The sequence below is a fragment of the Notechis scutatus genome, chromosome 4 (genome assembly GCF_049901735.1).
Source record: "Notechis scutatus isolate UNSWTSFEM ecotype Mainland chromosome 4, rNotScu1.2, whole genome shotgun sequence".
NCBI lineage: Eukaryota > Metazoa > Chordata > Lepidosauria > Squamata > Elapidae > Notechis > Notechis scutatus.
This window is the reverse complement of record NC_142012.1, coordinates 28,596,015-28,617,399: the sequence shown is the minus strand read 5'-3', so window position 1 is coordinate 28,617,399 and position 21,385 is coordinate 28,596,015. Positions and strand designations below refer to the sequence as shown.

The window sequence follows — 21,385 nt, the reverse complement described above, 5'->3', positions numbered from 1 at the left end:
GAACATGACAAATATAATCAACTACAATTTGACTTTTAAGGGAAATCAGAGACTCAACAGCTTTTTTTACACATACACATACACACCCCAAGTAATAATACAATGGAGATGTAATATGTTTTAATTTAATTTTTTCATAATCGTTTTTTTTATTTTAACCTGCATATACACCTCAATACATAAACAGTGTGGCATCTATGCATCATATATTTTAGTGCAAACAACAATAATAACATTAATCATATCTCTTGATACACATATTTGCATTAAATTATAATCCTTCATTGTTTAATCATTCAATATTTCAATACTTTCTTCTAGTGCCAATCACCATATTATTTAAAACATATATGATAATTTCATTATTCAATTTCTTCTTTTATTTTTTATTTGTTAAGTAAAATAACCCCCTCTCTTTTGGTAAGCAGTGTGTTTCCAGGTTTTTACATCTCAATACAAACATGACCATAGTTACCTATTCTTATTTAAAGTTCTTGTCTCATTTCTATATTCTTTACCCGTATTAGCTCTATCTGTCACATTTGCAATTTTATCAATCCTTATTCTATTAGTTCTAAAAATTGTCCCCTTTAGTTGTTAATTCGAGCTTACCACCTTCATTCTACTTTAATAACAATATTTTCCTATCTACTACATATCAGATATACACATATTTTAAATCAGATTCCGCATAGCATTTTCTCAATGACCCTAAAGATCTTCTATACATTGCAAAAATATTAATCTAATCAATTAATTATAGAAACCGATATTAATATTTCCATAATGATTCTCTGTGGGAATAAAACTTTGGATTGGGTTTGGGTAATCATTAATCTAATACTTTGTATGTACATGCTTGTTTAAAGGTCACTGAGATAGTGCAAGGAAATTAAAAACAAACACTAGAAACAATCAAGCAGCTCAGACAACTGTAAACAAGTCTGTACTATATCTAATTATTGTAATCCACAATGTGATTATGCTTGCTATGTTTACCATGTACTAAAATCTCAATAAAAGGGAGCACTGGAATTTGCTCTGGGCTCTCATCCCGAGAACACTAGCTTGTGTCTCATTTTTCTGATGTTTCCTCGGCTGGAATAGGTAAAGTACGTATTTAACTATTGCTGGACAATAGGATTTTTCAGGGAACATGGGGGGAAAACTTTCTCAGCCACAGGAACGGCATGTTAGTGAGCTGCTGAAGTTAGTCAGGACAAATTTCTTTCTCTTTAAACCCTCTGGAGGGGAGCATATAGTTCTTTCAAAAGGTAATGTGAAAAATCTGCTGCAAGAGATCTGGCGGCAATGCCCCTGGTACTCAGAGAAGGGCTCTTTAAAGTTAGACACGTGGAGGAGAATTGGAACTATCCTTCATGAAGAACCACGGGCAACAGCTGAAATTTTGACATATTGGAAGGTTGTTATGACTGCTTTAGAAACCCAGCAACAACCTCTTTTAAAACCTTTAATAGAACCTCCTCCTTATAAAGGAGTTGTGTTGCACCCTCCGACTCCAAAACTGGAGTATGTTTTCTCACCCCCAACAGCGCCTACGCCTGTGGAGGAGAAAAACCAGCCACAAATGGGAAAAGTTCAAGCAATGATGCATCAGGCTTTCAATGAGGGGAAATTAGAACCTGATGAGATTCCCCAGATGAATTTGTTTCCAGTTGATAGGCGAGTGGATGCTCAAGGCAACATGCAGGCGGAATGGGTTCCGATTCCATTGGCAGTACTTAGGGAAATCAAGAAAGCCGTTAAAGATTACGGTATTCAAAGTCCTTTTACAAAGGGTCTCCTGACAAGTTTGGCTACCTCACGCATGATCCCTAATGACTGGAAAGATTTAATGAGAATGATATTGAGTTCTACTCAGTATGTGGTTTTTGATTCAGAGTACCAGAGGGAAGCTATCACTAGGGGACGGAATTCAGGGGGGTTGTATACGCCAGACCAAATCTATGGGGCAGGCTTGTTTGAATCCACTGCTGATCAAGCTACTAATTTGCCTGATCACGTATTTCCAGTGGTTATGGCAGCTGTCCTTGGGGCGTTGTCCCGCATCCAGGATGTGGGAACCCCGGCACGGTCTTTTTCTCAAATTAAGCAAATAGCATCTGAATCCTATAACGAATTTGTGGAAAGGCTACAATTGGCTATTACCAGGCAAATTTCTAATGAGGAAGCGGCAAAGGAACTTTTGCTGAAATTGGCAGTCGAAAATGCAAACGCTGACTGCAAGCGTATCTTACAGCCTTTGGTGGCTAGAGGTGAGGTTACTCTGGCTGATCTGTTAAAGGCATGTGCAGTGGTGGGGTCTCAGGCTTACAACATGGAGACTTTGGCTGTGGCATTACAAAAAGGGATGAAACCTACGGGGAACTGTTTTAATTGTGGGAAGCCTGGCCATTTTAAAGCCCAGTGCCGAGTCCCTGGGGGGGGGGGGAAATGGCGTTTAACAAAAACAAAATTAAGGACGTCCACCCGAAGTCGGTCTGTCCGAAATGCAAAAAAGGGTTTCATTGGGCAAATCAATGTTGCTCTGATCAGAACCAAAATTCGGGAAACTAAATTTGGGGCGTGCAGCTAGCCCCACTCCCAAGGCTGTCACAAAGGCATCGCCTGCAACTACCGGGAGTGCAGGTTTGGGTTTAAAAATGTTGCACTCGATTGATGTGACTTTTCCTAATCAAGTGTACATTGAGGACACTCATTTGCATGGGCCACTGCCAGAAAAAACAGTGGGATTGGTACTTCCCCGGTCTTCTGCATCAAAAAAGGGTTCTTTGTTATTCCAGGGGTTATTGATCAAGATTATAAAGGGGTTATTAAGGTACAATTGTACACTGATACTCCTGCATCATTAATGGCCGGTGACTCTATTGCCCAGTTATTATTGCTTCCATACATTCCTATGAATCCTTTAATTGGGATCCCATGAACTGGCGGTTTTGGGTCCACTGAAATGGCCAGTTCTCCAGTTGCTGCAGAATTGCTAGCGCTGACAAAAAAGTTGACTACAGACCAACCTAAAATGACAATTGAAATTCAAGGAAAATCATTTTCTGGCCTTATAGATTCCGGAGCAGATGTCTCTGTGATACGTCAAAAAGAGTGGCCAAATGAATGGGTGCTTGAGGACTCTCCGGCTGTTCATGGAGTGGGTGGTATGCAGTTTGCAAGAAGTAGTGTACATTGGTTGACGGCATTACATAGAGCAACTGGCGAGACCACAAGAATTCAACCTCTTGTGTTGCCCCTGCACATAAACTTGTGGGGTGGAGATTTGCTGTCACAGTTCCGCACAAAAATTGTTATTGGTTAATGGAAAAGTTACAACTGTTAACCTCTCAGCCAGTTTGGGTTGACCAATGGCCACTTTCACAGGAAAAGCTTATAGCTTTACATCAATTGGTAGCTGAGCAGCTACAATTAGGCCACATTGGGCCAACGTCTAGTCCGTATAACACTCCGGTGTTTGTTATCAAAAAGAAAAATGGAAAATGGAGATTTTTACATGATTTGAGAGCTGTCAATGCCATCCTTCAACCAATGGGAGCGTTACAATGTGGTTTGCCTAACCCGAACCTGATCCCGCGCAATTGGGATCTAGTTGTAGTAGATTTGCGGGATTGCTTCTTTTCTATCCCTCTGCATGCAGATGACAAGCAATTATTTGCCTTTACCGTACCCGAGTTGAATAAAAATGCACCTACCTTTCGTTATCAATGGAAGGTTTTGCCACAAAGAATGCTAAACAGCCCAATGATGTGCCAGTCATATGTTCAAATGGCTCTGGTTCCATTCAGAACCTCCCATCCTGGGTGGAAGGTTTACCATTACATGGATGATATTTTAATTGCAGCTCCCTGCCCACCGGGAATGGTTAAGGCAGCGTTACCTTGCCTTAAAGAGGTATTATTGCAATTTGGACTTCATATTGCCCCACAAAAAATTCAAAGTCAAACGCCATATGCCGACTTAGGGCATAAGGTCCTTGCAACCTATGCTCATCCGGTCATTCCGGAAACCAAAATTGAGGAAAAGATTTCTCTAGTAAAATTACAACAAATACTAGGGACAATTAACTGGGTTAGACCCTACCTGGGGTTAATTACAGCAGTACTCCAGCCCTTGTTCTTGGCCCTAAAGGGCTCCACGAGGCCGGATTCTGCTATAACCTTATCAGCAGAACAAAGGGAGGTACTGGCACACGTAAATGCAGCTTTAACACAGCGTTGGGTTGATCGATGCATTCCCGACACTCCATTTGCTTTGGCAATTTTACAAACTCCAGCCTTGCCTACAGCAGCTTTATTTCAATTACATGAGGCACAGGTTTATATCATTGAATGGTTGCATTTGCAGAATACTCCTAGAAAAACAGTTTCTACTATGGCTATGCTTTATAGTGAGTTAATCATCAAAGGCCGGAATCACAGTATGCATTTATATGGCATAGATCTAGTTCAGTTATTTTTACCTATCTCCCTAACTTTGTAGGAAACTTGGTATAGTCAATCCATTGAATTGCAAATTGCTCTTGAAAATTGGCCAGGGAAGATTTCTTGTCATACCCCCAGTGACCCCCGTTTCCAGTTGCTTCGAAACGTATCTGTAAATTTTAATTCAATTATTGCTAAGCAGCCAGTTGAGGGCATGACCGTTTATGCGGATGGTGGTAAGACCTACGGCGCTTGTGCATGGAGACAGGAAGGGGTACAGAAAACAAAGATTACCCCTCCTCAGCAATCAGCACAAAGGGCTGAATTAGCTGCTGCTATTTTGGCCTTACAGGAATTTGCGCAAGAACCGCTAAATCTAATTGTAGATTCTCTTTACGTTTATCAATTAATACTTAACATTGAATTTGATTATCTTTCCCCATCTGTTGATGCTAATCTTATGAGTTTGTTTTTAGCCCTGCAAAGCTGTCTTCATTCTCGCACACATTCTTTGCATATCGCACATATTCGCAGCCACCAGCCATTTCCCGTGGAGCTGCAGGAAGGGAATGACGTGGCCGACGCGGCCGCCTCGGCCATGTCCTGCCTCTCGCTTTCCCCTATTACTCCGTGGGACTCACATAGCTATTTTCATCAAAATGCCAAAGCTCTTTGTAAACAATGTAAACAATGTTTACATTTACTTTGTAAACAATTTGGGCTCACTGCTGCAGAAGCAATGTCCTAGTTGCAGTGCCCAATCCAGTGCTCTTCCTCAAGGAGTAAATCCTCGGGGAACATCTGCTTGTCAGCTATGGCAGATGGATGTCTCACTACACCCTCCTTTCAAACCATGGCACCATCTGCATGTCACCGTTGATACCTATTCAGGATTTATTATGGCAACACCTCAATGAGGAGAGGCTACAAAACATGTAATCAACCATTGTCTCCGTACCTTCACACATGTGGGGCCACCAATGGAGATAAAAACCGATAATGGCCCTGCTTACATCAGCACCGCCTTTGCAGAATTTTGTCATCGATGGTCAATTATACATAAATTTGGCATTCCCTACAACTCCACTGGTCAGGCCATTGTGGAACGAGCTCATCAGACACTCAAACAAGCACTCCTTCATATAAAAACAAAAACGGGGGAAGTGGATGGATATGGCTTGCCTTACATACAAAACATTCTTAATATTACCTTATATACTTTAAATTTTCTAAACATGACAGGATCTCCCACTGCCACGGCAGCCAGTAGGCATTTTGCTTCCTCCCCTTCTGCAGGAGCGCCAAGACCGAAAGTTCGGTATAGGAGACTGCCAGATCCAACGTGGAGAGGACCTGTCCCGCTGATAACTTGGGGCTGAGGATACGCTGCCGTTGAAGATGAGGGGACAGTTGTTTGGGTTCCTGCTCGCTGTGTGCGTCCTTATCATCAGCCAAAGGGGCAAGGGGGTGGATTGGGGGAATGGAAAAGAAACACGTTGATCCAGGACATGGGGAAGCTAGCAAACCTTCATAATAAAACTGATTGTTGGGTATGTATGCACATGCCAACTCACAAAACATCAGGGCTTCCAATGGTTGCAGTACCTCTGGCCGAAGGCGACTGGTATAAGGGACAATGCTATGGTTGTTCGGGGACGTGGTCTAGCAGTTGGACTACAAGTAACATAAATACCTTACACCTTGGAAGCTGGATCCAAGAGGTGGCGGGTATCTGCTGGACCCACAATGAGACGGTAGAGAATATGACTTACTTGGGAACATATCCGTTTTGTAACAAAACAATTGTTATTGGCAATGGAAGTCGGGTTTATCCGGATGACATGAAAACTAAAAATCTCACTTACTTTGTACATAACATTTCTCGATATGCTATCACATCTTTGATCAATGAAAATGGGTGTCCATATATTCCTGCCACATGCTGTCCCACCACAGAAGAAAACCAGCTGCCTAAATGTGCGAATGGGAATAACGCACCATCGTCCACTTATTTGGCTATGTTAATTGAGTCATTTGCAAAACTAATCTATGCTGAGCCAAATAAGGTTAGTCATCTCCTGGATGCAAATTTATGGTTGCTGTGTGGACGGATGGCCTATGATCGCATGCCATCATGATGGAAAGGGGTCTGCACCTTTGGGAAAGTAATCCCATCTCATTTCATTCAAAAATCTTTGGGGACCGCTCATATCCGCAATGCGCGTTCCGCAACGGAAGTAAACTCTGTTTTAACCCATGACTACTGGACACAAATATCAAGGGGAGTTATCCCTCCTTTAGGAGTCATGATGAACTATAGAGATTTACATCGTTTAAACAATTGGACAGTTACTATGTTTAATGACACCATTAAAACGCTAAGGCTGCTTGAAGAAGAGCAAGGAAAAATTAGTGACTTTGTCCTTCAAACCAGATATGCGGTGGATACTATTCTGGCTGCGCAAGGGGGAGTTTGCGCTGTGGTTCATATGCATTGTTGCATGTATATCTCTGATTATTCTCCAAACATTACAGCTACTATACAGCATATGGAACAAACCTTGAAGGAGAATCCATTACAATCGGAGGGCGAGGGACTGGACGTGTGGTCTGCACTTTGGTCCTGGTTGCCAAATGGTTCATGGATTCGTCACCTAATTGTTGGAGTGATATTGCTTACTATAATTTCTCTCTGTGCATGCTGTTGTATCCAATGTCTCCCTGGACTTTTAGGAATGTGTCGGGTGAAGCCTACGGAAGGAGAACTGCTGTTGCAGATGGCGAAAAGCTACCGAGGCATCCGCGATCATCAAAAAACTAAAACAGGGGAGATGTGGGAATAAAACTTTGGATTGGGTTTGGGTAATCATTAATCTAATACTTTGTACATACATGCTTGTTTAAAGGTCACTGAGATAGTGCAAGGAAATTAAAAAACAAACACTAGAAACAATCAAGCAGCTCAGACAACTGTAAACAAGTCTGTACTATATCTAATTATTGTAATCCACAATGTGATTATGCTTGCTATGTTTACCATGTACTAAAATCTCAATAAAAGGGAGCACTGGAATTTGCTCTGGGCTCTCATCCCGAGAACACTAGCTTGTGTCTCATTTTTCCATGAGAGACCACCACAATTCTCATAGTTTTATACATCGCTGATTATAAATTAATAATTAATATTCCTATTGTAAATTCCCATTCCCATTTTTATTTTATTAAATTCCATATCTAGTACAGAGATAATCCTTAAAAAGAAGAAGAAAGAAAAAGAAACCAATATCAATTCCAATATTATCTATTTTCAATACTTATTCTTATATATACAACACATTACCTTGCGGAATCTCCTTCCCTATCCTTTTTTACCCATTATCTCTCATACTCTTAACAATGTAACTTCTTTTCATTCTTGTTTGCTTCCTGTTTTTCTTTATTTTCTGGTCCTTTCTCTTAATTTCCTTTTTTCCCATTATTATTTCCCTCCATTTCTCATTCCAATTATTTATTTTATCCCCCTCCCACTCTTGATCGTTCTTCTGTACTTCCCTCTTCTGCCTTTTCCCTTTCCTTTGTTTCATTTTCTGAACCATTCCTCCCTTCATTGCCACATCAAACCACACATTTTTAATTTTAAGTCTTTTTTTTTGCCCTGCTTAAATGATCGTTACTCCACTTGATCTTCAAAACTGGTTTCCTCTTTGTTTAACTCCTCCCCCTCTAGTTCTCTTTGTTCTTCTTCAAGCTGAATCGCCATTTCTAATTTCTGTAATATATTGCTGCACATTTCCAGACTCACTTTCATCATTTCCTTCATATCTTGTAAATCCAGTCTTATTTCAACAAATAATTCCCCCATTGTGTCTGCTCCTCCCCCCCCCACATTCCTTATTAAATGTATCCAATCCAAACATCCAGTATGTTATTCAACCAGCGTCTTTTGTATTTATCTTTAACAATCAATGTCCATAAGTCTTTGTTTCTGTTAGGTCCTTTTCCAACTTTTTCCCAAAGTCACAGGGTCTTTCCAAAAACAGTTTTTTCAAGTATCTTTCCCCTTGTAATATTCTGGTATCACTTTTCAGGGTTTTTTTTTAATGATGGAGTTTCTCTTATTTTCTTTTAAATCCCAAAGTCCAATTTTTTAAAAAGACCAAGCACTTTTCAAAAAGTCACTGAAATTTTTCCTGTACCATTAGTTCTGCATTCTTAGTTCTATTTCCACATTCCACTCTTTCTTTCACTCTTTCCTTTTTTATTATATAACTTTTATTAGGTTCACTAATTTCAATTATTAACTATTATTTCTTTTCAACGCATTCAATTTCAGCATTTAGTTATGCCTATTTAGTGCCAAAAGTCCAATAGTTATCCAATTTAATTTCCAAACCATTTGTGGTCAAATATTTTCCTCTGAATTTTCTCCTCCAAGTTAATTTGTTGCAATAGTTCAAACCAATTTTATAAATTCCAATTTCCTTCCTGCTTGCTACTTCACCACTCCAGCACATTCTTAGTTTCCCGGACTGCTTCCCATCTTCATGGTGGCCATTTTAGACCACTGCTGCAACTTGTCTTCAGAAGTGGTTTTTCTTGTCAAGGAGGGGAGATGCGGCTCCCCTCAAACTTCCAAGTGACTCCCCCTTTCTTCACCACTCCTCCAGGGTGGTTCCCTCCAACAAGTGTGCTTGGAGATCATGGATTCCACTCCAACTCCAACGACAAGCAACCAGAAGTCCCTGTATCTTTTAATTTAAGACTGAAGGTATTATATAACAAATACCTTGATATATGCCCTATTTTTAGCTCCTCATTTTCAATGTTATATTTAGGTTTGAATGGAAAAAGCAAAGAAATCATAAAGCTTGTAACATTAATAGACTAGCTGTAACTAATATTAATATTCATTTTTCTTTCCTCTTCTCCAAAAACAAATAAACAGATAAAAAAATTACAGCTTATCTTTTATTCTGCTAACCATAGTGGAGATGCTACACTGTTTTTAAAGACATATCCTCTTGACACTGCTTGTGTTTTATTCCATTTCCACAACAGAGTCGAGGCATATCAGAATTTACTCCCAGCCCCCTTTTAATAGTATTTCCCCCTTTTTCTTGTCACAATGCATCAAAATGTATACAATGTCTCCATTATAACAGCACTAGCAACAGTACTTAGACTCACAGTATACACCACTTCACAATGCTTTACAGCCCTCTCTAAGCTGTTTACAGAATCAGCATATTGCCCCCAACAATCTGGGCCCTCATTTTACTGACCTTAGAAGAATGGAAGGCCAAGAAAACCTTGAGCCAGTCAGAATTGAATTCCTGGCAATGAGCAATGAAATCACCTGTGATGTGGCATTCTAACCACTGCACCATCATGGCTCTTTCATTAGTCCTTTCTTCATTTGTTAGATATCAAGAAAAGAGAAATTTGGGGACAAATACAGCTCTATCCCACCCAGTATGCATCCTGATATCCAGCCAATTTGAAAACATACCTTGCAGCTATAAAGTATAATAAGTGGACACTTCCAGAAGAAGGAAAATAACAAACTGGCTTGGCTTGCCCCACCTACATTGGCAGAGGAGACTTGCTGTGGGCCCTGTTGGTCAAGAAATTCCAGCTGGCAGGGTCCAGGAGATGGGTCTTCTCTGTCATGGAACATCTTACCCCCTGAGATGGGATTGGCTTTCATCCATTTGACCTTCCATGGGAACCTGAACAGCTGGCTCTGCCAGATGGCTTTTGGGCACTAACAGGGAACCATCACTCTGGAGGTGATTGATGAATTAAGAGGCAATCCTGGCCTCCCACCGCCACCCAATGCATTCTATTCCCTCACTCCCCATCTTTTAACTATAATTTTATCTTGATTGGGAGTTCTATTTGTATTTTTTGAGAGATATTTGTTAGGATTTTTTAATGCTGTAAGCTGCCCAGAGTCATTTCCTTACAAGATGGGCAGCAAATAAATTCAATAAATAAACCGACTCTGCACATAAGCATTGTTTCATCAGGCAAAACTCACCTCCCTGTGGATAAGACTTCATAGAACATGATAACCAGGGAATAAGTTCTGTTGTTAAAATAGCAGCTGCTATGGGCACAACCCTGAAACCATCAGATGTTACTTCCCCAGGTAGAAAACAGCTACCACATGGGTTAGCCTGAAGATATCCCTACTACTATCTCCTACAGATAAAATAAGATAATCTTTGTTGTCATTTTTTTTTACCGTGAGCACACTGGCACACATTAAAAATGAAATTTTGTTCCCTGCTCTTAAAAGATCAAGCTTATTATTCAGAACCTACAGGGCCTGATCCATAGAATAGGAATTCTGTCTGGGAAAGCAGGAGAAAATTGTTTTTCCAGGCAGAATCACGCCCTAGACACGGATTAGATGTTTATAATACTCATTAGTCAGTAATGCCAGATATTCTATGAATCACTTTCCTTAAGTTTTATATTATATTTGTGAGGACAGTATTAGATGCTGGTATATTTGCAGAGGTAGCATAAAAATTCAAAATGAGGTGAGATAAACTTTGCCAGTATATTTCTGTGCTGCCCTACAGACTAGTGGAAAGCACATTAACATGATCACCCTGTATATTTGCAGAGGTAGCATAAAAATTCAAAATGAGGTGAGATAAACTTTGCCAGTATATTTCTGTGCTGCCCTGCAGACTAGTGGAAAGCACATTAACATGATCACCCTTTAGCGTAAAAATGAAAAGCATGAGGAGAGAATGATACAGTTGACTGGAAAAACCCCATGGTTGTATTTATAAAATATTGACCTTGTTGTAAGATTTAAAATTTTAGAAGCATCTGGTGTTTGTAGAAACAAGTGCCTCCCAAGTAGAAGACACTCTGATCATCTGTGCAACATCTGTGGCTGCTAGTCCTAGTAAGAAACAACTCAATGAGAAACATTTGTATATTTTCAGGGTGGCCGTGTCCACTAAAAATACTATTCAATAGTCCCTATATTTTTCAATATTGTGATACAAAATGAAGCCCAACGTTTATATAACCATAAAAATCAAGTACTTTTCTGCTCTATGACTGTTTCTAAAATGGCTGTTGACAAGGTTCAGAAAAGGAACATGCAGGGAATTCTTAAAAGCAACCTTTGAAAAAAGAGATTTTAAAACAAAAGCATAAGAGCTACAGAAAAAGCAGATTCAATGATGCTACAGATCAAAACTCCAAGCATTATCCCCACAGAAGATTGGATGTGAACAGAAATTAGTACCTAGGTTATGAGGAAAGAGTAAGATGACATGATCAGTATTAGGAAGTATGAATTTGCTGCTCCTTATTTGTATACAGTTATATACAATATACAGCAGGGGTGTCAAACTCGCATTGTCACAGTGTCATCCTGTGCTGTATTGTGACTGGTTTTTCACTAAACCAGGTGTGGGCGTATCCAGTGCATGATGCAACAGGGCCGTGATTTTGGCACTGATGATATACAGCATTGCCAGTGTTGTGTGTGTGTTTGTGTGTGTGTGTCTTTCTCCTTTGTAGTTCCTTGATTAGGATACAGGTAGTCCTCAACTTTCAACCACAATTGAGCCCAAAATTTATATTGTTAAGTGAAAAATTAAGTGAAGAATTTTGTCAAGCATCCAAATGTAAATCACATGACCATAGGCATGTTACAATGGTCTGAAGTGTGAAAAATGGTAATAAGTCACTTTTTTCATTGCTGCTGTAAATTCGGTCACTAAATGAACTGTTGTAAACCGAGGACTACCTGTATTGTTTTCTGCTTGAATGTTTGTCTGTCACAGATTCTTTTACATATACCCAAGCCAGTAGGCCTCCAAAGTTCAGGAGAACCACACAACAACACAGGTCCCTAAGCAGGGGTGGAATTCCACCGGTATGACAATCGGTTTGGTGATTGCATGCTGTGTGCACACACTCCATGCTTAAAAAAGCTCTAACACTTACCTTCTACTGAAGTCCCTGTGAATAAAACAGCTGAGTAAACCACTCTGTTGCGCAAATCAGCTGTGCTCTAAAAAATGGAAATAAAGCACAGGAAAGAGCAGCGGTTGGCAGGCGGCCCACATGCTCATCACAGCAAACTGGTTCACTGCCAGCTGGTCTTCTGAGCACGGGGTTCACTCGAGCCCGTCTGAACCAGTAGAATCCCACCCCTGTCCCTAAGCAACACATACACAAGCATCCAAAGGCTAGTAGTCAATGCCCACTCTTTCCTACTTCTATTATACTTCCTCCTCCTCCTCCTCCAATTACTCCTCCTTGTGAGTCCTACTGCTTAAAAACAGTATCTTTTTTCTATCTGCTTTAGGTTGCTATACTTCCACAAAGGAACACACACATCCAGCTGCCGTTACACTCAGCCTTTATACTCAATAGTTGCTGTGCTGGCTAGGGAGAGACATTAAAGGAACAAGCAGCACAGGTGCATTATGTAGGCAGCCTCTCTTCTCACAGTCTGCTGTTTTCATTTGTCTTCTGACTGCTAGATGGTGTTCATAGATGTACTCTGTCAACCTTCTGCCTATCTGTCCTACATAGTCACTGTTTCAGTCTTTACAGTGTATGAGTGTGTGGCTCATGTATTTTTTTGATGTATGGCAACATTATCTTTTCATAGCTTGTGTTACAGAGGTGGTATTCAGCAGGTTCTGACCAGTTCTGGAGAACCGGTAATGAAAATTTTGAGTAGTTCGGAGAACCGGCAAATACCACCTCTGACTGGAGATTTTTACAGTATCCTTCCCCTGCCATGCCCACCAAGTCGCACCCACAGAACCGATAGTAAAAATTTTTAAATCCCACCACTGTTGTGTTGATTGGCAAAAATGTAACTGCAAATATATTCCAAGTTCACATGACTTTATAAACTTAGAAAGGTAAAATTAAACTTTCAGTGTCCAAGGTTTTTCCCAAAGGAACCCCATTAATCATAAGTTAACAATGCATCCCCATTGACTAACATAAAGGTTAGCAGTGGGAAAACGGATGGATTTAACTATTTTTGCATAGGAAATAGGGATGCACAAAAGCCATAACTGACTTTGCAGAGCAAGCAGAGGCAAATGACACATTGGATGTTATGACATAATACATGTTTTATTATTTGGTTCTATTGTAGCTAAGAGCATACATCTATGGGTATAGATTCTACATTATTAAAGTTTACACTAACCTTTTCTAACCAGAACCTCAAGCTAAAATTTAAGGAAATTATCCATCTGCAGTTAAGAAGAAGTCCCACTGCTACCCCAACTTCATTTACGCTTGAACTAATGGCTGTTCTTGTAGCAATAGCACTTAGACTTATATACTGCTCCATAGTACTTTACAGCCCATTCTAAGCAGTTTACAGAATCTTGGTCCTTATTTTACTGACCTTGGAAGGATGGAAGGATGAGTCAACTTTGACCCTTGGTCAGGATCAAACTGCTGGCAGGATCAAACCGCTGGCAGTTGGCAACGTTAGCCTGCAATGCTGCATTCTAACCACCACGGCTCTTCATTGTTAGCCATACATCATAATATGATGTATGACTAGTAACACTGCATATGTACAAATTAACAAATAATTGCAGGGAAAAATTCTGTAAATGCTTTATTTTTCCCCCATTAATTTGCATGGATTCGTAAATTAAAGCATAAAATATTATTTTGGATTCAATTTAGTATAAATTACTGTAATTCCTAAACTTATTTCATAATTTGCATTATGTTTTATTATTACAGTAGATATTTACTTGTGCATTAGTTTTAAAAGTGAAATAATATATTCAGTTATATAAAATTAATAAAATAGTAAAAATTCTTACCCAATTCTATGATGCTTCTAACTTTTTCTTTGTTCACTTAGTGAACACTTATTTTTGCCCTAATTTTTTTTAGTTTCTTTTTGTATTTCTCCATGATGCTTAATAAAAATATGAAACAAAAATATCATTTGGTATTTGATTGATGTTTATCCAAATTTTATCTCCTTGTCCTGACTCCCATTGCTTTTATATAATCACATCAAGTAAGCACATTGGAAAAAACCCTTGGTTAATCAGGATTTTTTTGTACTTTTTGATTAATGAAGATTGTCTAACAGTGTTGTTGGATTATGTATGAAATGCCAGCTGGCCATTATTTTTCTCTACATGTGGTTTAGTAACCAATGTTCATGGTAATTTTCAAAAACTGATTATACAAATTTTATTTTTGAAAATTTATAAAAATAAAACTCTTTGGTAAGTAAGCTGTATTTGAAAAAATTGTAATAAAGGATTTATATTTAGTCTCATAAGGGACTCATATAAGTACACCCTGGGAGCTCACCTTAATCAGAAATAAGTGAACCAGTGTGATGTAATGGCTAAAGCACAAGGCTGGCACTGGGGAGGCCCAAATTCAAATCTAATTTCAGTCCTAGAACCCAGTTAGTGATTTTGAGTCACTATCTGTCAAGCCTACCTCTTAAAGAGTTTCCTATGGCAAAATAATGGAAGGCAGGAATGTAATACTGTACCCTATCTTGAGCTCTTAAATGAAACGGGAGGGGAAGAATGAATAACTGAGTGAATGAATGAATTTCCTTCCTTGGTAGATCACAAGATTTTCTGTTTTCAAAGTGGAACCATTATGAACTATTTTGATATGGCTGACAACCAGATGTGCAATCTGCAATCCTTTCTGCAGAAAGTGAGGTTATTATCACAAGGGCAGTTCGTAAGGGAATCCTGCACAATTTTGTGAGGGATAATGGCTAAGGCCATTATGGAAATATGATCAAACCAAAATTTGGCCATGCACAAATAGCAATAGCACTTAGACTGATAAACTGCTTTATAGTGCTTTATAGTCCCCTCTAAGCGGTTTACAGAGTCAGCACATTGCCCCTAACAATTTTGATCCTCATTTTACCCACCTTGGAAGGATGGAAGGCTTAGTCAACCTTGAGCCTGGTGAGATCCGAACTGCCAAATTGCAGGCAGTAGTACTGCACTCTAACCACTGCACCACCGAGGCTCTTATCCCATCCATACAGAGGTAGTATTCAGCAGGTTCTGACCAGTTCTGGAGAACCGGTACCAGAAATTTTGAGTAGTTTGGAGAACCAGCAAAAGCCACCTCTGACTGGCTCCACCCCATCTATTCTCTGCCTCCCGAGTCCCAGCTGATCAGCTGGGTCTTCTTTTGTTGCCCTGCACAGGAGAATGGAGCTGGAAAGCAGGTTAGTGGGGTGGGGAGGGATTGGGATTTTGCAGTAATCTTCCTCCAGGCGTGGGGAGGGAATGGGGATTTTACAATATCCTTTCCCTGCCACACCCACCAAGCTATGCCCACCAAGCCACACCATGCCCACTAAGCTACACCCACAGAATGGATAGTAATTTTTTTTGAATCCCACCACTGCATCCATATTGTTCCTAAATAGATTTTTCCAAAGTCCATTTTATTCTATCTTATTTAAGAATTATGACTTTAACTCTTGGACAGAAGCTGTGCATTAATATACTATAAATGGTTATCATACTCTCAGGAACTACTGGCTGCTCTTTCTGAGCAACTTTGATGTTCCCATTCTCATCAACCAACATTCCAGCAATAATGCGTTGTACTTATTAGTTTACAATCTTTTCCCAACAATATCCTGGCCCCTTTTCTGTGACCAGGCAGAAAAGCAAACAGCTTGGGCTAGGTTTGTGAAAACATGCAACAAAGAAGTGTCAGGAATTGCACTTCATGAGCCATGGTGAGGTGTCGGAGGAAAGCAGAGTAACCCACTCCCACCATGTTTGTATTCTTTTGGCTAAGCCTTTACTCTTTAATGTTGCAGAAGATGTTACTTCATTTGCATTACTAGAATTTGGAACAGAGCCATGAGCTAATCTCTTCAGGTAAAACTTTCATGTATAAATTCCAGCTATCAAGATAACAGATAATCAGAATTGGAAGGGACCTTGTAGATCATCTAGTCCAACTCCCTGCCCAAGCAGGAGATCCTACACCATTTCTGACAGATGGGAGTCTTCTTGAAAGTCTCAAGTGATGGCGCTCCCACAATGATGAATAGCATTACTACTCCTCTAAATATGGTGAGAGCACATAAGCAAAAATGCATACAGTTTAGCTAGCTGCAAGTCATGTGGAAACATTTTGTGTGCTGGAACGCTTCCTACTACACTCTGTATTCTCTTGATTTACATAGCAGTACTAGAAGATGGAAAGAGATTCTTACAAGTGATCTCTAATAGTGGATACCATATGCATAGTTATGGGCTGGATGGGGTTAAAATCTTGTCCTTTATGCAAGACAGCAAGTATAAGCCAAAGCTTTAATAGACAATGTTTTAATATATCCAGGAGATTTGGGCATCTCTTTTACCAGTTCTACTGTTCTCACATTATAATGTTAATGCTTCTCCTGCAATATAACAAAGAACCATAACGATAGCAGTGGAAAGGACGGAATGTCCTTTACACCTATTTGTTATCTTCAAGGTCAGCAAATATGGAAACACAATAAGCTGTGTTGTCTGGGCAGCTGGCAAGCAAATACTTTCCTTCTCTGACTAGCTTTTGCTAAAGGGAAAATTGTTAAGAGTCTACAAGAAAATATATGTATTGATATTTTCAGATTAGAAAATTCTTTTCTTAAATCAACTCAGTGGTGACAGAATCTCTTTGAATTCCCTAGAATTTATCAAGCAGAAAAGAAACAAAAGAGAAACAGAAGATGAGGAAGGAGAATGAGAGAAATACAGGTTAAGTTTACCAGTTTTAGAAATAAAATTCTCTACAGCCTTTATATTTAAAAACATTCAGATGGATTTTTATTTTAAAAATAGAGACACAGCCATTGCATCAGTCTTAGATGGGTTCTCTGTGTTTGTTTTTGTTTACTATTCTGCAGACAAATTTGCAATTTTTTTGTGATCACTGAGCTGATCTAAGAATTCTCTCTTATGAAAGCTAGATTTTTAAAAAAGTCAATTATCAGTATACAATTGTCCTAAATATTTCTATTAAAGTCAGAACTGTGGTGCAATTCTATGAAACTAACAATAAACTAACAATTCCTGGTAATAAAGTAATGATAGATAAAGTAATGATTAAAGTAATTTTAATATCGCCCCAAAAGTATCAACCCAAGGAAGTATAAATAATAATAAATAAAAATAAATCATGCAGGAAAATATATTAACATATTGATAGTAAATTAAAAGACTGATAATGACCTACCAGTATACAGCCTGAAGTTACACATAATAAACATTTTGGTTTCCTACACTACACAGCTGTACTCAGTTTCATAGAAGTAAAACTCAGCAAAATAGGTGAAAATTATTTTTGAAAACATGTGCTTTGGATTGCTTTCTTTGGTTTCCATTCAATACTCATGCCATTATTCACAAAGTGTCCTTCAATGGATTTGGATTACATCACTTAGTAACTCCAGGAAATAACCAAGCTTGGAGCTCATAGAACAGGGATGTCAAACTCACGTCATCATGGTGGCATCATGTGATGTATCGGGATTCCACCCCTTCGCTAAACCAGGAGGGGGCGGGGCCAGCACATGATGCATCTGGCCCACAGCTGTGAGTTTGACACCCCTGTGATAAAGGCTAGAAGTCTCTACATTAAGAAAAACTGCTATTTGGTCTTGGACGAGGCCTTACTGAACCCAGCCAGACTTAGTTTTGAATAGTTATGCATACTAAACTTGTTATGGTTTCATCACTGTCCTTCTTGGAAAATCTGCTTTTCTTCATTGACAGGTCCAACCAATTGTATCTAGTCATGAGACAGGCAAAAAAAAAAAAAAGATTAATCAGGAACAAGTTCTTAATGTTGCACGTAACTTTTAACAATTTGGTGCAATCTTTTTTCTTAGATGAAATATTTTGGATATGTCATGTAAGATATCTCTAAATAGTTTCCTTCAACCTCACAAATTCATCCATATAGCTATTTTACCCATTTTTTTCATCCAATGTCCTAGATCAAGAGAAACTCATTTTACCTTAAATCTTGTTGCCCAAATTTTATCCCACCTCAGGAATGGGACCATCTTCTGCCACTGTCCTTGCAGCTACAATGCACAAAATTATAAGGGCAGTGATTGGGGGTTGCTCCTTGCTGAAATTTGAATGTCAAGAGACAAATGGCCACCAATTTCCGTTTTACTGTTTGTAAAATAAGAACTAAATATAGACACATTACATGGCTTCCTTTTCTTCCTTTTCTCCTGATTTATATGTTCTTAAGCTTCCTATGTTTTTTTTTTTTAATGAGTGATAGTGGTAACCCCTTTCCGCCCCTAAACGCAGAGATAAATATGGTTCCCTTAAGCAGAAACAGTAGGAGTATTTTGGGAAACTAAAATATTATATATATATATTTTTATAATAAAGTTTTATTTGGGTTTTCACACATACAAAATACAAGTAAAACATCTTTTTTGAAAATAGCATGGTCCCGGGTTGAACTTCTTTATACAGACACAAAACTCAATTTCATGCTCCTTTTTGTATTCCATATCTTATACTATTTTACATTTTCTATATAGTTTTTCCCCTCTTTTAATTTTCATAATTTTATTTTGATTATCTCATCTCAATTCAAATCATTATATTTATACTTTTGTCTGTTCTGTTTCAATTTCATATTATCTTTTCTCATTAAACAAATTTTCTCCTGTAGCTACTAATTGGAGTATGACACCTTTATATCTTTTAATTATATCCATTCAACTCTTATTTAAACTTCAATATATACCTTAAGTTTATGACCTTCAATATAATACATAATACATAATTTCCAATTGAATTCTGCTTGGTACATTTTTATAATACACACTATATTCTTTTTTTAAAAAGAAAGATTGTAAAATATATGTAATTATAAAGCCTCATTCCATTCCAGTTCAGTTCTATCATTAATAATCATTAAAATCTTAACATCTTTAACACTTCTTTTCAATTAAATATCATATTTCCTTAAAAACACATATAATCTCCATAATTAATTTTTCCCTTATTTCTCTTCACATATGTTTTATAAATCATTAAATATACCTTTTGTTACATTTATTTATTGACAAGCATTCCACTGAATTACGATAGCTATTTTATCAGACATTTTAATCATACACTGTTTCATATTTTCTAAAATTATTTCTGCTTCTAATACAACCATACCATCTTATGTACCTTTGCAGAATCCCTTTTTCCATGAAGTTTTCACCCATTATCTCTAAATAGGCCCTGTTTCTCTATATTTTGCTTCTGTCCTTTATAACTTCTTTTCCTTTCTTTCTTCCCTCTCATCTTCTCCCTCCCCTTTTTACCCCCTTGTCTCTCTAGTTCTAATTCTCTCTTCTGCATTTCCCTCTTCTGTTGCTTTCTAATTTTATACTTATTTTTCACTCTATTTTTTTGAGTTGTTTTTCCCAATCTTAAACTTTCCATTCTCTTTCCCCCCTTTCCTTTCCCCCCCTATCTAAGATTACTTGTTCATTAAAGATGGCTTCTTCTTTGTCGCAATCTTCTTGTTGTGCAGGAATTTCTTGTTGTTTCTCATAATTCCAAATCTCCATTTCTAAAAACTGAAATACGAAGCCAAAAGAACCTTTCCCTTCTTGTGCATCTTCTTTGTACTTTTTAAGTTCCATTTTCAGTTCTTCTAAAAGTGGAGCCATTTTAAACAGTTTTAAACAACCACCCGATTGATTTTAGTCATTCAAAACAATAACCAAGAATCCAGAAATCATCAAGTAATCCAGATAGTCCCGAGTTATATCTTCTTATTTCTTTTTCGACTTTCTCTTCCTGGGGTTTTTGTTGCAATATTTCAGTTAGAATGTATCTTTTAGAAGTCTTGTTGAGATTATGCTGTAAATTCTTTTTTAATTCCAGGCAGTCTCTTCCCTTCCAGATCCTACCCTTTTATTTTTCCTCTCTCCTTTCCTGTTTTTAAAAGCTTTTAATTATCCAGAAAACTTTATTTTCCCTTTTACTTTTTATTTTCAGCATTAAATGCCTATTGATGTCAAAGTGGATTTTTTTCCAATTTCTTGCTTAAGTCTCTTACTGTCAGTATAGGAAAAGGAGAAAACCAAATCTTTTCCATTTTCTCTCTCCTTCGCAGCTTAAAAATCTTCTTAGGGAACAATGTTATTGTTTTTTAACAGTTTCAATTCCAGGTTACCTTATTTGTTGCTTTTGCTGTTTGACCCGGTCAACCAAAACTTTCTCTTCTTATCTTCCTCCTGCACATTCTTTTCCGGTCGAGTTCTTCTTTGTGGTGGCCATTTCTGACCACCGCTGCTACTGCCTTCGGGAAAGGGAGTAATGGCCAGCTGAGGAGGAGAGATGCGGCTCTCCTCGACCCTGCTGGCAGTCTCCCCCCTCTTCACCACCTCTACGGGGTGGCTTAGCCCCGAAACCAGCCGGCTCAGGGCGCTCCAGCGGCGAGCACAGATCGAAGCCTCGCAAAGACGAGGTTTCGGTCTGTCGCAGAAGAAGCTCAAACCGGAAGTCCACTAAAATATTATATTTTTGAGGGAGAACTACATAGAGATGCCTGGGGAAAAGAAATTTTATGCGAAAAGCATGTTTTAAATTGTGAGAAAGGTCAGTAGCCATCTGGAAGCAGAGAATTAAATGATCTTCTATGTGAAACTTATTTCTTCTGTCCATTCTATTCTCTCCATACTATGCTCACAATATAAAACCAAACTATATAAAGCCCCCCCCCCAAAAAAACCTTTGAATAAACCCCTAAAATTCTTCCAAAAACCATAAAAAAGCTTCCTAGCAAATCAATGTCATTATTATATTAAGATTTATTAGCTCCCAGTTAATGTCATTATTATATCAAGATTTATTAGCTACCATTTTAAAATCAGTATGTGC

At 38.4% G+C, this 21,385-nt stretch overlaps 1 long non-coding RNA gene across 1 annotated transcript; it reads left to right on the top strand.

Moving 5' to 3' along the window:
• Positions 1–811: 811 nt before the first annotated feature.
• LOC148130682 (uncharacterized) lies at positions 812–20,673 on the top strand. The gene is made up of 2 exons (XR_015749592.1): positions 812–1,088; positions 20,579–20,673. It is a non-coding gene; the product is annotated as an uncharacterized LOC148130682 (long non-coding RNA).
• The last annotated feature ends 712 nt before the right edge of the window (positions 20,674–21,385 follow it).